The sequence below is a fragment of the Passer montanus genome, unplaced genomic scaffold, assembly GCF_014805655.1.
Source record: "Passer montanus isolate IOZ18808 unplaced genomic scaffold, ASM1480565v1 scaffold42, whole genome shotgun sequence".
Taxonomy (NCBI): Eukaryota; Metazoa; Chordata; class Aves; order Passeriformes; family Passeridae; genus Passer; species Passer montanus.
This window is the reverse complement of record NW_024369041.1, coordinates 6,091,368-6,105,670: the sequence shown is the minus strand read 5'-3', so window position 1 is coordinate 6,105,670 and position 14,303 is coordinate 6,091,368. Positions and strand designations below refer to the sequence as shown.

Here is a 14,303-nt window from a genome sequence, read left to right as displayed (position 1 = left end):
GGCAAAAATGACAAAAGAAATTATCAACAAGGCTTTGCTGTTCAGTCACAGAAAGCAGAGACAGGATCTTGAGAGGAAACACCAATCAGGCAGAAGAAGTAGTATTTATCAGGCTAGAAGGAATATTTACTGCCTAAAATGACTATGTAAGAACAGATCAACACTTTGTTGTACTACACAATTAAATGTATTGCAGCATACAGCAATGACAATATGACAACCCACAGTCAGCAGCATCTTTGTTTTCACTTAAAAATCAGGAGCAGCCAATGCAATAAAGTCTGTACTGGAAAAGAGAACTCAAAAAAGAGTCATACTGGCAAACTATCCTGGTTATCTTGGAAAGAAATGCAATTGTCTGCACCTCAGAAAAATGAAACTGTATTTATGGATGGAGGTGACCTGTTTTGATACCAGTAAGTGACCACAGAAAGGAGTAAAATGAGAGGAAAAGTAAGTCTATTAAAATAATTCTTCCTACTGCTGAATCTTCTTTGGAGCATTGTGTATTTGGCATTAATATTTCTGGAGTTTTGCTTTAATTTTCTAGGAAACTGTTCTAAGACAACCACATCCTTAATTTCTAAGACTTGTATTTATCATGGTTAAACAGTAATTTGCTTTTTGTTTTCCTTCCTAATATAAGTCTCCTGAAGATGCACATCAGGTGATAACAGAGCATTCTTAAATGCTGCTCAGCAATTACAACAGCAAACTGGCTGGTTTGCAGCTATTAAGAAAGCAGGAGCACATTTAATTACTGAGATAGTTATCTTGGATTTCCCTGTAAAAGAGGCAATTCTGACCAGGGTGCTCTAGTGGAATGACACATTCATTCTGCTTTACCACCTCATTCTGAGTGCAGGCACCAGTAAATCCAAAAATTAATTAAGGTGTTGGAACCTAAGGTGGGATTTACAATGCCATGTGAGGTGACAGATCACTACATTTGAGTGCACACCACTACAAGACACCCAAAACACACCCCCAGCCCCCTGCCTGAAAAGGGGGATATCAAAGGTCTGTTCCCAAAAAAGAAGAGCCCAAAAGGGTGTGACCCCAATGATAGCAGAGATTTTGTGCCTATCAACAACCCATGACATGCCACAAAGTTTCCATTCCACAAACTAAAGCAAACAACAGCTGGGCATATATATTTAGGTTTTCAGTCCCATCATTACCTCTGTGCTTTCCTGAACATCCTGATTTCACTAGTAAGCAAACATCACACTGTGAAGGACAGCAGCTACAGTCATTGCTGTAAAATAACAGAATTAATACTATTTATAAATAGAAAAATGTGAGTTTTCACTCCTGATAACATACTCCCCACTTGTGATTTATCTGATATTTTTTTAAACCATGTAGGAAAATCCACTGTTGCTCAAGATCAACAAGAGCATATTTGAACAATCAAATGTGACATCTCTGAGGATTTAGGCATTCCAGATGGAGATTTAGGAATTCCATGTGCTATTATATCATTGGTTTTCAAATCAAACATAATCAGTCAAGATTCTGTATTTTTAATTTTAAAAGTTTAAAAAAATTATAATACATCAAGTCTAAAAATAACTGGGGTGAATCCTGAAATAATTCTTACTGTAATTTTTTTTATCCACAGAGAAATGTAGGAATTAAAACTTAATTGGAAAAAAAAAAAAAACAAAAAAATTCTGCAGCTGAAACATTGAGCAAGGAATTAAAACTTAATTGGAAAAAAAAAAACCACAACAAATCAAAAAATTCTGCAGCTGAAACATTGAGGGTAAATCCCTGTACATTTACAGATATCCATTACAGTCCTTGCTTATATTTAAGAGATGGGACTTGGCCATGAAGCTAGACTTTAAAATGCCAGCAGAAAGATGAGTTTCATCAGCTAAGTTAAAAATAGCTTATTTAAAAAGAAAATTCTTGAAGGCTCTTGCACTATAGCCCACCTATAACTTCATCAACTGCTATCAAAGTTTATCATCCCACTAAAAGGATGCTGCAGGGACAGGTTCCCTACTTGAGGGAGCCCTGAGCACAACAATAAACCAGCCTTGAAGCAGAAGTGAACTAGAGAAGTTCCAGAATAGCCCCCAGAGTAATGCAGTCTGCACTGCACAAAAATACACCAAATTGAAAGTTAAAAGGTCTAACAAATAGGATTTATTGGCATGCACAGAGGCAGCAGGCCTTGCTCCAAGAAACTGGACTAAAACACAACAGCCAGTGAGCTGGTGGGGCTCCACACACACCAAGGGAGTGCAGAAGGGAATCAGGGGCTTGGGAGCAGATGGAAGAGGCCAGGGAAATGAGGGGATTACAGCAGGAGTTTGTAATAATCTGGACAGGATTAGGCAAAGTACAGAGGACAACCTGCATGTGACAGCACTGTGTTTTGTAGGAAATACAGTTTCACCTTTTCCAGGCTGTCCTCAAGCTGTCCTCACTGCCAGCTTTCAAAAGCAAGGGGAGATCCTCAGTCAAACGAGAGGTGGGATCCGTGGCAGAGCAGTGGGACAAAACCCAGGGAGCAGCTTCCCCTCACCCTATCCCAGGATACAAAGGTGATATGTCCATCCAGGACCACTCCATGGGACACACTGCACAGCCCCAGGATTCCTCCCTGAATTCAATGTAAACAAACCTCTGTTTGGTACTCTCCAAGAGATGCAATTCACAAACAGCAGGCACTCGGGAAAAATGATCATAAACCAAACCCCTGTTCAGAGATGTATTTTCCTGAGAACAGCTGAAGAAAAAAAGTGGGAAGTTATGCCTGTTTGTGAGGTGATGAGATACATCTGATTCATCTGTGTATATCCCCAGCTCCTTGATAATACAAGCCAGTATCAATTTAAGTTGGCAATTACATTCTAATTTTCAGCAGAACTCTCAGTTGTGCCACGCTCTGTATCAGGCTTGGAGAGATGGATACAAATAATGCAAGGTGCATGTCCTGAAATGTAACTTTTCACTTAGAATTCTCTGGAGTGCCATTATTCTGCCCTACAGCTCAGCCTGGCTCAGTGCTGCTGCACACACTGAGCACTTCAGCAGAAGCTTGCTCTCCCTGCCAAAAAAACAACCAAAAACAAGGAGACAAAAGAGGGTGAAAGCCCATTTGTGCATCTCCTGGTACTGAATGATGTAATAACTCTTTCAAGGTCAAGACTTAGTTGGTGGAGTCAGCTGGAGCTTGTAACATACAGCAAATCCCACTTCAATGGGCCATATTCCACCTTCTGTAACTTGTGCTAAGATTCCCTGCAACATTTCTTACGTAATTTTTCATTTATTTTAAGCACAATGGTATTATACATTTTCAATCACCTAAAGACCATCAGAACATCATGGTTGGACACAACAGGCAGTGAGTTGCTCAACCCAAGCCTTCTGGGCTTTGCCAGGTCCCTCTGCAGAATCTGTACACTTTACTACACAATTTCTTATTCAGAAGATTTTTGTATGTCCTGTAAAATTTAGGAATGCTGCAGAGTACTGAGCAGCCCAAATTGATTTGCTATTGTTGTTGTGGTCTGACAGAACTCTGACTGCCATGCTAGTGAGGATTTTTGAAGTCAGAATAACTTTTTTTTTTTAATCACAAGAAAACTTAAGTTGGAAGGGACATCCAGAAGTCTAGTTACTCCCATTGTAACAGTGATTTAACACAAGTCGTTTCCAACAATAAATATCTCACAACAACCAAAAAGTTGTCTTGCTTTTAATTTCTGAGATGACTGTCTCAAGTCTTCACTTCTGCAAATGCCACCCAGTCACAGAAAACGAGCAACAGCACAAATAACCCATTCCAAACCCACTGTTATTTTCATACACTACCCAGAAAGTTATGGGCCTGGCTCATTACACAAGGTAATGAAGAATGGGATGTACATCTTCCAGAGGCGAGATTTTACGCAAGTGACTGCTGGTACGAGGCAATATTCATGTCCTAATACTGAACAGTTTGATCACAGGCCAGAACAGAATAACCAAGCACAAAAGCAGGTACATACTTTTAATTATTAGAAAGATGATTGCATTCTCATGGTTGAATTCTCTCTATGTGTGGTGCAAGACAATCATCCTCCAGTGCACACTTTAGATTGTCACTGAAGACGCTTCCCTGGAGAACAGTTTGCAACAGTGTGTGTATTGGACTGCCTGGCATAGGCCTTGGGTTTTTCTTTAGTACAGAGGTAGTGTAGTTTTTAGTATAGCTTAATAAGGCATTTATTCAGCATTCTGCAATCACGGAGTCAAGGCTCTTTATTCCCCACACTGGGGATGCCCAGCCACAATATAACAGTTCTTGATATTACCCATTGCCACACACAGATGTCTGAACAAAAGTGATATCTGTCTCTGGTAGAAACTCTACTCTGTGGCATGCCAACATCACCTTTAGCAGGCACACCTGCTCTCCCATGCCCATATTTTAATGCAGCCAGAAACTACATTGCATTACTGCAGCCTCAAACTAACATATTGTCTGCCAGCCAGAGGCAAAAGCTTATCAGGAAATAATTTATATGACTGCTGCTAGAAGGTCCAACATATTAGAGGCAATTAAAAAAAAAAAAAAAGCAGTTCTCAATTTCTGGAATTTCTGCTTTACTGGGATTCCCATCTCCCTGGCGGGCAGAATTTCTGTATTTCTGCTGCCAGTACCTGCTTCTAAAATGACATCAGAGTGTCCTGTTTGCTGGTGCTCTGATCTCCTAGCAGCTCCTCTAATCACCCAAAGAGGCTGACTGTGTGGCTGCTAGTGCTGACAGCTCAATTTGAGAGCTGCAGAGACAAACAACTAAACTTCTGACAATGGCAGGCAGGGCATTGATTTTGCTCCTGAGAAATACTGTAACAAAGATCACAGCCAGGAGCCAACCAGCTGATGGTGTGATACCTGTAAAAAGGAAAACTTTGCTCAAAGGAGAGCACTCCTTCCCAGCAGGGACTTTGAAAGATGAGAGGAGTATGTGTGAGTGAAGAAGGACGCCTCCCATGGCTCCAAGAGGTGTTCTCATTCTCACACTGTTGTTCCTCTAGTGCAGAGCCAGGAAACCCAGCCTGAAAGGGAGATGTGTCACCCTGCCAGCAATGCCTCTCCTCGCTACATTCCAGAGGGAATACAACAGGCAGTCCCAGGGCTGGCTCTGCAGAACAGAGGGGTTGGTCAATACCCCTTTCTGACCCAGAGATGGGGAATAGAGATGTTATGATTGACACCATCACAATCAGAAGCCAACTATTTCCTAATTCCAAGACACTGTAAGCATTCCTTAGCCTATCAGCTTTTTGCCACACCATGTTGTAGATGCCTTAAAGCCAATCATCTAAAACTACCCCCCATGGGTCTTACTACAATGCATCTTTCACAGTTCTATTTCTCCAAAGTATCTAGTCTTATTTGCAAGGCCATCTTTTGAAACTTTTTTTTAGCTCCACTTCTCTCTCAACAATGTCTGTCCTATTCCATGGCATTTCTAAGTCAGCATTTCTTATCTCAAAGTTTGCACACAGATGCAGACTGTGTGGGCTTTCTGTCAGCCTCTGAGAACTCTCTACAAATCCATTTCCCACATTTCTCCCTCTCTCAGAGAGAAAAAACTTCTTTGATGGCTTTGTTCATCATTTGCCATGCACAGTAAAGTACACAAGGCACTATCATTGCATATAAACCTATTTTGCAGAACTCTCTACAAATCCATTTCCCACACAGAGACACTGCTTGCATGCCCTGGTAGGAAGGGGAGAAGTGGCAGGAATACCCCCAGGCATGGGTGTCCCCGGACAGCCCCTGTTGCTCCAGCTCAAGAAGTGCTGTGCCATCAGCAGCTGAGTCAGGCACCGAACCTCTCCAGCTGGGCTGAGCTGCTCTGCACTCAGTGCTGGCAGCCCTGTGCTGATAGAAAGGGAAGCAGAGATCACAGCTCAGTTCTCAGCTAACAAGTCATGAGATGCAATAATAACCTGAAAAATGTATCTTTATTTGTAATCTAAACAAAGCTGCTATGCATATCCCTGAGCAAAACACACGGCAAGTCCCTGAACCACTGCCACACCAATCTGGCTTCCAGCAAAATGTAAAATGCCCTAAGGCATTCATTATCTTACCAGGGGAAGAGAGAAAAGGTATTTTATAGACAGCTAATGTGTGCCTAAAAATAGATGTGTGTTTCAGTTACAATTCAAAATGTTGCTTTTGTTGCCAGAATTATTCATAAAATGAAAATCTGACACTCTCGGCATGTGTGAACTCTGGATTAATTTTACCAGTCACTGCTGTTGTCAAGTCTTTTATCTCAAAAACTAGGTGCAAGATATTTTGAATTCAGAGGGAAGACGTGTGCTCATATCTTCACAAACAATTTCATAGGTCCCTCTTTGAAATGGTTCTTAATTTCTCGACTGACTTTGGGTAGCAGGTTTGTTACCAGGCCCAGACAGTTTGGATCCTGAAATAGACAAACGGGTCAGCACAAGCCTGACCTTCTGAATTTTGGGGGAAGATACATATTCAAGGGGGAATATGTGGTAGGTGTTTTGGGAAGGCTGTACCTTCCTAGTACCTCAGCTGATGGGGAAAGGAAGAGGGCAGTGTGCAGCCAGGAGTTTAATGCTGAGCCACTTAGATGCTTGTGACTCTATGGGACCAGAGGGGATCCACCCCAGGGTGATGAGGAAGCTGGCAGATGAGCTTGGGAAGTCACTCTCCATCATTTACCAGCAGTCCTGGCTCACTGGTGAGGTTCCAGATGACTGGAAGGTGTCCAGTGTGACACCCATTCACAAAAAGGCTGGGAAGGAGGATTTGGGAAACTACAGGCCAGCAGCCTGACTGCAGTAGCAGGCAAGGTTATGGAGCAGACCATCTTGAGTGCCATCACATGGCACCTACAGGATGGCCAGGGTATCAGAGCCAGCCAGAAGGGGTTTAGGAGAGGTAGGTTGTGGTACCAAACCAGACCATGCAAACCCAGTACAGCCCTTAACACAGTTCTTCCAAGTCCCAAGCCCATTCCCTCTGGCAGCCTCCTGCTGCAGCAGAAAGAGCAGGCAGCACCTGAGCAATGCAGGTGAAAACCTTCACTTTGAGCTTGCCTGTCTGTCTCAGGAAGCAGAGCCTCCTGGGCCACCTTCTCCCTGAACAACATTGTACCAGGAATGACAACACCTCATCAGCCTACACTGCCAAGAAAAAGCAAACTCTCTTCCTCAGTTCGGTACCTGTAGCACCTTTGCCACCTGCTCATCGTGGATCACTCTCCATTCCCACTCCTGGTTTAGAGAAGAGATTGACAGTCCCTAACTCCCAATTCAGGCATGTCTCCAGACCAGCAAGGCTCTCCCTGCTTTCATTTAAAGGCCTGGCCACCCACCCCAGCTCAGTTTCAGCTCCAGTTAGATAATCAATTGGAGGGACCACACTATTGACATTTTCCTCTCTCTCGTCTGTCACTAGGAATAAGGCAAACAGAGTTTTGATTCCAGGACAGCTAAAATTGCTGAAAAGCACAGCTGCACAAGTTCATAACAAATCCAGCTACTGATATTAAACTACCTGGATATCTCCTCCTCAGCAAGTCTAAGGGACACCAGTTGCTAGGGGATAAAAGAGCATTTTTTACTTCCAGGCTCACAGTAGCCTGACATGCTTTGCTAAGGATCAAGGCTGGTGCTTTCCATACCTGAAATCACTACAAGCCCTCCTGAAACAGCTGTGGAACCAAGACCAGGAGGAAGAAAAGTAAATATGAAGGAAAAAAAATTGAACAGAATCAAAGAATAATAATAAAAAAAGGATATTATTTCACTGGCATGATTTTAACACCACGGTTTCTCAATGAATAGCAGTAGCAATACTTGAGGGACAATAAAAAGCTTAGTCTGAGGCTTCTTTTTAAATGTGAAATATCCTAATATATTTTGTATTCAGGAGAATAATCCAGAGTCCTAGCATTGAGGTTTATTCAAAGACCTAAAATGCACCCAATTACAAGTTGGAACAAGGCTTCTAGAGACAATTTCTGAATACAGAAGCCATGTATTCTTTTCAGAATACTCATACAAAAAAGCTACTTGATTCAGTGGGATTTTCCATTCATGCTTTACCATCTGCTTTCTTAAACACTGCTGTGTATTCCCATGTTTTAGTTAACATCTCAAACTTTCCTGTTTCCCATCATTTCTGTAAATGGTGGGTACAGAGCCTGATTACAACCATACTATTCACAGCACTGTGGTACTTATTTACTGAGAATGGTGACTGGGCTTCTATTTTATCCTCTCATTCATTAAAAAGCAAACACTTAAGAAAATGGGATGAACCCTATTATTTTTCCTTACATTCCTATTTCCAAAGACAAAAAAAAAAAAAAGTAAATCAACTGTTATTTACTGTAAGCATTACACAAACTGTCAGGCAGAGAAATGAAGCTGAAAATCAGGAGGCTCTAGGAGCTCCCCCAAACCCCAGGATACTGTTTATACATAAGCCTTGCCAGCAGACCCTCCCAGGCTGCCTGGCACTGACCGCCCCTGCTGTTTCCATACATTACAGAGATGTCACCATTACCATTCAGGAGCAGGGTTAGACACACTGTGAAGGCTGTGGAAAAAGAGAGACTGCAAGTGTCTGCCTCCTTTTTTAGCATCATGGCCTATAAAATTGGCTGGAATTAGGTAGTCCATAGGGATCTAGAGTAGCAGCCTTGCTGCCATCCCTCCAGAGCCTTTACATCACAGCTGCACAAAACAGACAGGCACCAAGCCAGCTCAGCTCCCCCTCCTTTCCAAAAGGAAAATAGTGAATTCACTTAACACTACCAGACAGTTTTATAGCCCAAATGAAATGGATCAGAGCCCAGACAAGCCCATCTTTCCCCACTGCCCCCTGGGGCTCCTTCCAGCAGGTTTTAGAGGCAAAGGAGGAACAATCTGAGGTTGGGTGAAGAGAGGAAGTGGGGATAGGTTCCCACATCTCTGTCTCATGCTCTACATCCTTATCACTCAAGGAAACAAAGGTTAAAAAAAAAGATGTTTTCTGCAGACTAGAAAAAAAAAATTAAGCAATGTCTGATCTGTATTCTACCAGGTTTTTTTTCTCAACAAAACATCCCTCCTAACTTTAAAGTTAGTGGGGAGAAAGAGGTGTACACAGCTTACTGTGTCCTGGGGAAAATAGTTTCCTAAATCACTCTTATGGAGCTCTCAGGTGTCAGGGAAGAAAGGTAAGAAAATCATCATCCAAAAATATTTGAAAGTTCATTTTCCAAAATTGTTTTCTTTACTCAGCTTCTTGCTTCCTCCTTCCTGTGTGAATGTCAGTGCACATCACTGAAGGCTCTTGGTAACCTTGGCAACCCTCACATCACCACTGGCACCCAAGCCCAAAATAAGTCCCTTTAAAGCCAAGTGCAGTCACTGCCAAGACATTTCCCAGTGCTGATGTATTTAAGGTCACAGTGCTAAAGGAACAGGACTTCTCTCCATCTGGAGACAATCAGGTGTTCCTGAGCTGCCCAAGTTTGAAAAGTCTATTTCCTATTTCCTCAGTGCTGCCAGTGGCTCAGCTTGTGAGCCCACACTGACCTTGCATGTGCTCATGGGGCAATAAACCACACACTAAACCCACAGCTGACACTAATTTGAGCAATAGAGCTCTTGATGATATTTTTTCTTTTGTCTAATTAATTAACAGAAGTGACAAACCAATTCAGTTACAGGAAATAATGAACAAGAGATCTCAGATAATTAACCATTAACTCAATGGAAAACCGTTATTCCTTCCACAATGTAAATTGGTTTATAAATTTCAGTGCCTAACAGTACTGCTTTTCATCAGTCCTTGAGGGCAACAACTTTCAGGGCAAACCCATTAGATGATATATCAAGGCAAAAAAGTCTCACACAATCAATTCATTACCCACACTGTTCTCACAGGGGCACAATTATACAAGAGCTCTGTCACTAATTAGTAAGTGAATTCTGCCTTGAGAAAGGTTTTCTGTGAACAAATTGTTTGTTCGGTGACTGTGAAGTTCTCCAATCCCAGAATACTTTAAATTCTTTTTATCTTCAGCCTGAGCACAACACAGATATTTTGCAAACACCTGGTTCAGTTACATAAATTTGTATTATATGGGTTAGAAACTGAAATGAAATATTTCTCAGTGAAATGACTGATCCCACCTGTGTGGGACAACCAAAAGGCACAACTTTATTTAGTAATTTGAAAATCCATCTGGCAAGATGTCAGCAAGCTGTGGCAGATGCTGTTATCAGAACACATCTCTGCTGTGCTACTGTATTGCTTGTGGAGACCCATGCATTTGTTTCCATAGAAAGGAGAAAATAAAATCAATTTTATAGAGAATAACTAGTGCCTAAAAAGGCCCAGTTTACAGTCTGATAGAGTAACCAGAGTATCAGATTGCTCTGCTTGGCCTCTCAGAGAGCATCTCCCTGTTTGGGCTGTTGGACTTCCCACTTCCAGGAGACTGGCTGGGTCTCCCCTCTGTAGGAACATGCTCAGATGTTTGGGTAGACCATCTTGCCCATGTTCCCAAGAATAGATTTTCCCTCTGGGGTGTGGAATTAAGGACTGGCAGAAACACTGAACTGGTTTTATTTGCCTCCATTGCGTAGGTAACTGGGAATCAAACAGGAATCTGCCTCACACATTCCCTGCTGTGCAGCTGCCCATGGCATCAGCAACATCCTTCATCTCTTCTGTTTCCCATGCAGGGCACAAACATCCCAATGGGGTTTTTGCTCTTTCACCACAGGATTTTGAGGGGCATTTTGCAGTAGAAGGTATTCAAGACGAAGCTTCTAGCCATCCTGCTGCACTTCCTTTCCTCCTGCATAGATGCTGGTCATTAAATGATGGAAGGAAGGATCTAAGGAGCTGTCATTGGATCTGCCTAGAGGTTTCTCATTGTCTTGGGGTGACCAAGACACTCATCTCCTTGATTTACAGAAATTTCTGCTCCGATACATGAACTCATACTCAGTTTATTTCTGGCCATCACCTGAAATTCCCCACAGAATGTCAGAAGAGATCTGGTAACATTCACAGAAAATGATGCATCAGGGTGAATTATCTGATAGATTTTTGCCCCTATGTCTTCTGGGCCTTGCCCAAGCTACAACACTTCTAAAAATATGGGAGGTAAGAGCATGTCTAAAACCATATTAGGATGAGCATACAACCTGCCTGCTTTCTTAACTCCCCTCACTTCAGCAAAGCCACAAGTCCATAAAGATTTAACCAAAGGCACAACACTCCTGTCTTCTATTTGAGAAACACAGCCAGTGACTAGGAAGAAGAGAGCTACTACTTAGTTTGGGAGAAAACTGAAGTGTACTCTATGGAAAATCCTTTCTGAATGAACCTCATAATTTATTTTATGTCACCTAATTCTTTAGGAAACTCTACACACTTTAAAGGCTCATTTATTTTGTTGGGACAAATCATCTCATCTGTCAGGAGTGCTGATATTGCAGCCAAACCACCTCTCCTTGGGGCTTAGAATTACCAAGAAAACCAATTTAATATGCAAATGGACCAACTCATAAAGTGAACCCAAGGCTCTGAACTCTTCTGTCAAAGAAATGGAGCCCTTCTTGCCAAACATACTTGTTATTGAACTTGCAATGACTAAAGCAATCCTGAGTTGACACTGTCACATGGGAGGATACTGATGAGAGATTAAGTCTTGGATCTAATTTGCTCTATTTAAACAGTAATTCAACATCAATGGAGCACAGTAAATGCTTTTCTAACTCATTTATTTAAAAGGGCTTGACCAGGATTGCTAGCTGCTTGTAACCAACTTCAGAAGACTGAATTAAAAATAGCTTCAAAAGCTACTAGAAACATTTATGTGAGAAATAAAAAGGAGTGATTAGCTAAAACAATCCACTTTGGAATTAAAAGAGCTCAATCAGGATTGATGCTAAAGCAACTGGAATGAATCTTATCTTTTCCAACAGGCCGTTACAGCATATGACAGAGCGAAGGGATCTTTTTATAATGTGTCACATCCCAGGTATTGGGCAGGGAATGCTGGCAGTGCCCCTTAGCCACAAAGGTTAAAGTGGCTGCTTGGCCAGGAGAAGGCTGGAGCTATAAGCAAACCAGACTACAGTAAAAACAGGGCACCCTCAATGCAGGGAATTATTTGCATCTGACTCCAAGGCTTTGGAATGTTGAACATTTTCTTTATTAAAATTATACTATATTACATTACAACTATAATAAGGAGAGATGCTACACTAAACCATACCTACTACTAACTGAACAACTCATGACTGTCTGCAGACCAACAGTCCACACAGCTTGGACCTGATAGGCTAATTAACATAAACTACCTCCACCAGAATCCAATTACCAAATTCCTTCAGGTAAACAATTTTCCAACACATTCCACATTCCAAAACACAAGGAGCAGCAAGCAGACATAAATTTTTTTTTCCCTCTGTGCTTCTCCAGTAAAAAACCTGAGAGAGAGAGAATTATGTCTCTCTCTGTTCAAAGAATGTAAATGCCACACCAGACAGGACACTATGACTTCAGAGAAACTAGATTAACTTCCACACAATATTTTCCCTCGCAGAAAACAAGTTGTTACTGTCAGGACCAGCCAGAACAGCTCTTCTACAGAGCTATCACACAACACATCAAAGGCGAAGATTTTGATTATTTCCAACAATACCCAAAGCTAGGTAGGCAGCTGAAAATAAGAGGAACAGGACCCTTCAAACTGACCTGCCAAATATCAGAACTGCTGAGCTGAAAATTATCCCTGGATGTGCCAGGGCACCTTCCACTGCTGTTCACCCATGACTCGGTTACTAGATGCACTCACTGACATGTTTTTCTCCACCGAGCATAACAGGGAAATTACTTATTTAGCATTTTTCCTTCTGAACGAAGATTAAAAACATCTCTTAAGAGAACTGAAACAGTACCTCTGTAGTGTTTTGTCCCAACTGAGATGACCACAAAGGCTTCAACCCACACGGAGTGACACCATTCCTCTTCAGAAGACTGGAAGCATCTGCCCTTCAGGTTCTTTAGCCCAACCCTTTATCCCCTCACGTTGATGCACTGCACCTGTGTGCCCTCTGCTCCTGTGTGATTGGTCAGTGCCCTGGGCACTCCATGGCTCATTAATTTCAATATCAGTCACCTGCTTCTCACAGCTGTGGCCAATTAGGGATGAGGCTCGGCCTCAGCCCCACTCCCAATCACCACAAACTCTGTGCCTACACCATTCTCCTATTCCAGCATTTATTGACATTCATGAAGAACTCAGAACTCTTATTTTGTTTAAACTAGAATTCTCTCTTCTTCAATTCTTTGACCTGCATCCCCCTGCGCAGTGACCTGGCAGCTCTGAAACAAAGCACACTAGGGTGTTGATGCTGCTCCCCATGGCCTCAAGGCCAGAGGACAGCTTTCTCCTTTCTACATCAGTTTGCAAAAGAGTCTGCATCCCCCTGCACAGTGACCTAGCAGCTCTGAAACAAAGCACACTAGGGTGTTGATGCTGTTCCCCATGGCCTCAAGACTAGAGGATAAGCTTTCTCCTTTGTACATCAGTTTGCAAAAGAACTCAAAACACCCAGGTTCAGCCCAGACCTCTCCAGCCCCACTGCACAGCAGCCACTGCGCTCAAAGGCATCCATTGTCAAAGGCATCCATTCCTCTCTCAGGTTTCAGCTCTCACCAGCAGCCAATGCAAAGCACTTTGCTGAGGTGTTTCAAGATATCATTTTTTAAATATCTATTTTATGTATATTTAAACTTGCAACACTTTTAATGATCCATTCCTCTCTCAGGTTTCAGCTCTCAGCAGCAGCCAATGCAAAGCACTTTGCTGAGGTGTTTCAAGATATCATTTTTTTAAATATATATTTTATTTATATTTAAACTTACAACGGTTTTAAAACTTGATCTGCATTTTAGTAAAAGCAAGATTGAGAAATGCAGCTGTACATCCAGAGGAAAGGTCACAAAACAGTGGTGAGCAAAGGAACCACCTCTCATGTATTTCCTGATGGGGCCACACTGACTCTAACAGGAGCCTCACTTCAAACCAGCAAAGTGCAGCACAAGAGCTCTTTCTGAGCCCCAGCCCAACCCACACAAAAAGCAGCTCTGTTCTGGCTCTCAGCTCACAAAAGAGCGTGAAATGATGCTACATCTAGGCCTTGATGGTATTCATCATCATTCCAGGTATGGAAGATATTTCCATATATCTCTACAAGAGTCCAGTATTTTACTGGAGTGATACATT

The 14,303-nt window shown here is 42.2% G+C and overlaps 1 long non-coding RNA gene across 1 annotated transcript in view; it reads right to left on the bottom strand.

The window, feature by feature from the left end:
* LOC120507292 overlaps positions 1-13,046 on the bottom strand; it is a 120,687-nt gene extending 107,641 nt beyond the window's left edge. The window contains exon 1 of the long non-coding RNA XR_005628719.1: positions 12,973-13,046. This is a non-coding gene — a long non-coding RNA (uncharacterized LOC120507292). The remainder of the gene's footprint in view (positions 1-12,972) is intronic.
* Positions 13,047-14,303: the final 1,257 nt, after the last annotated feature.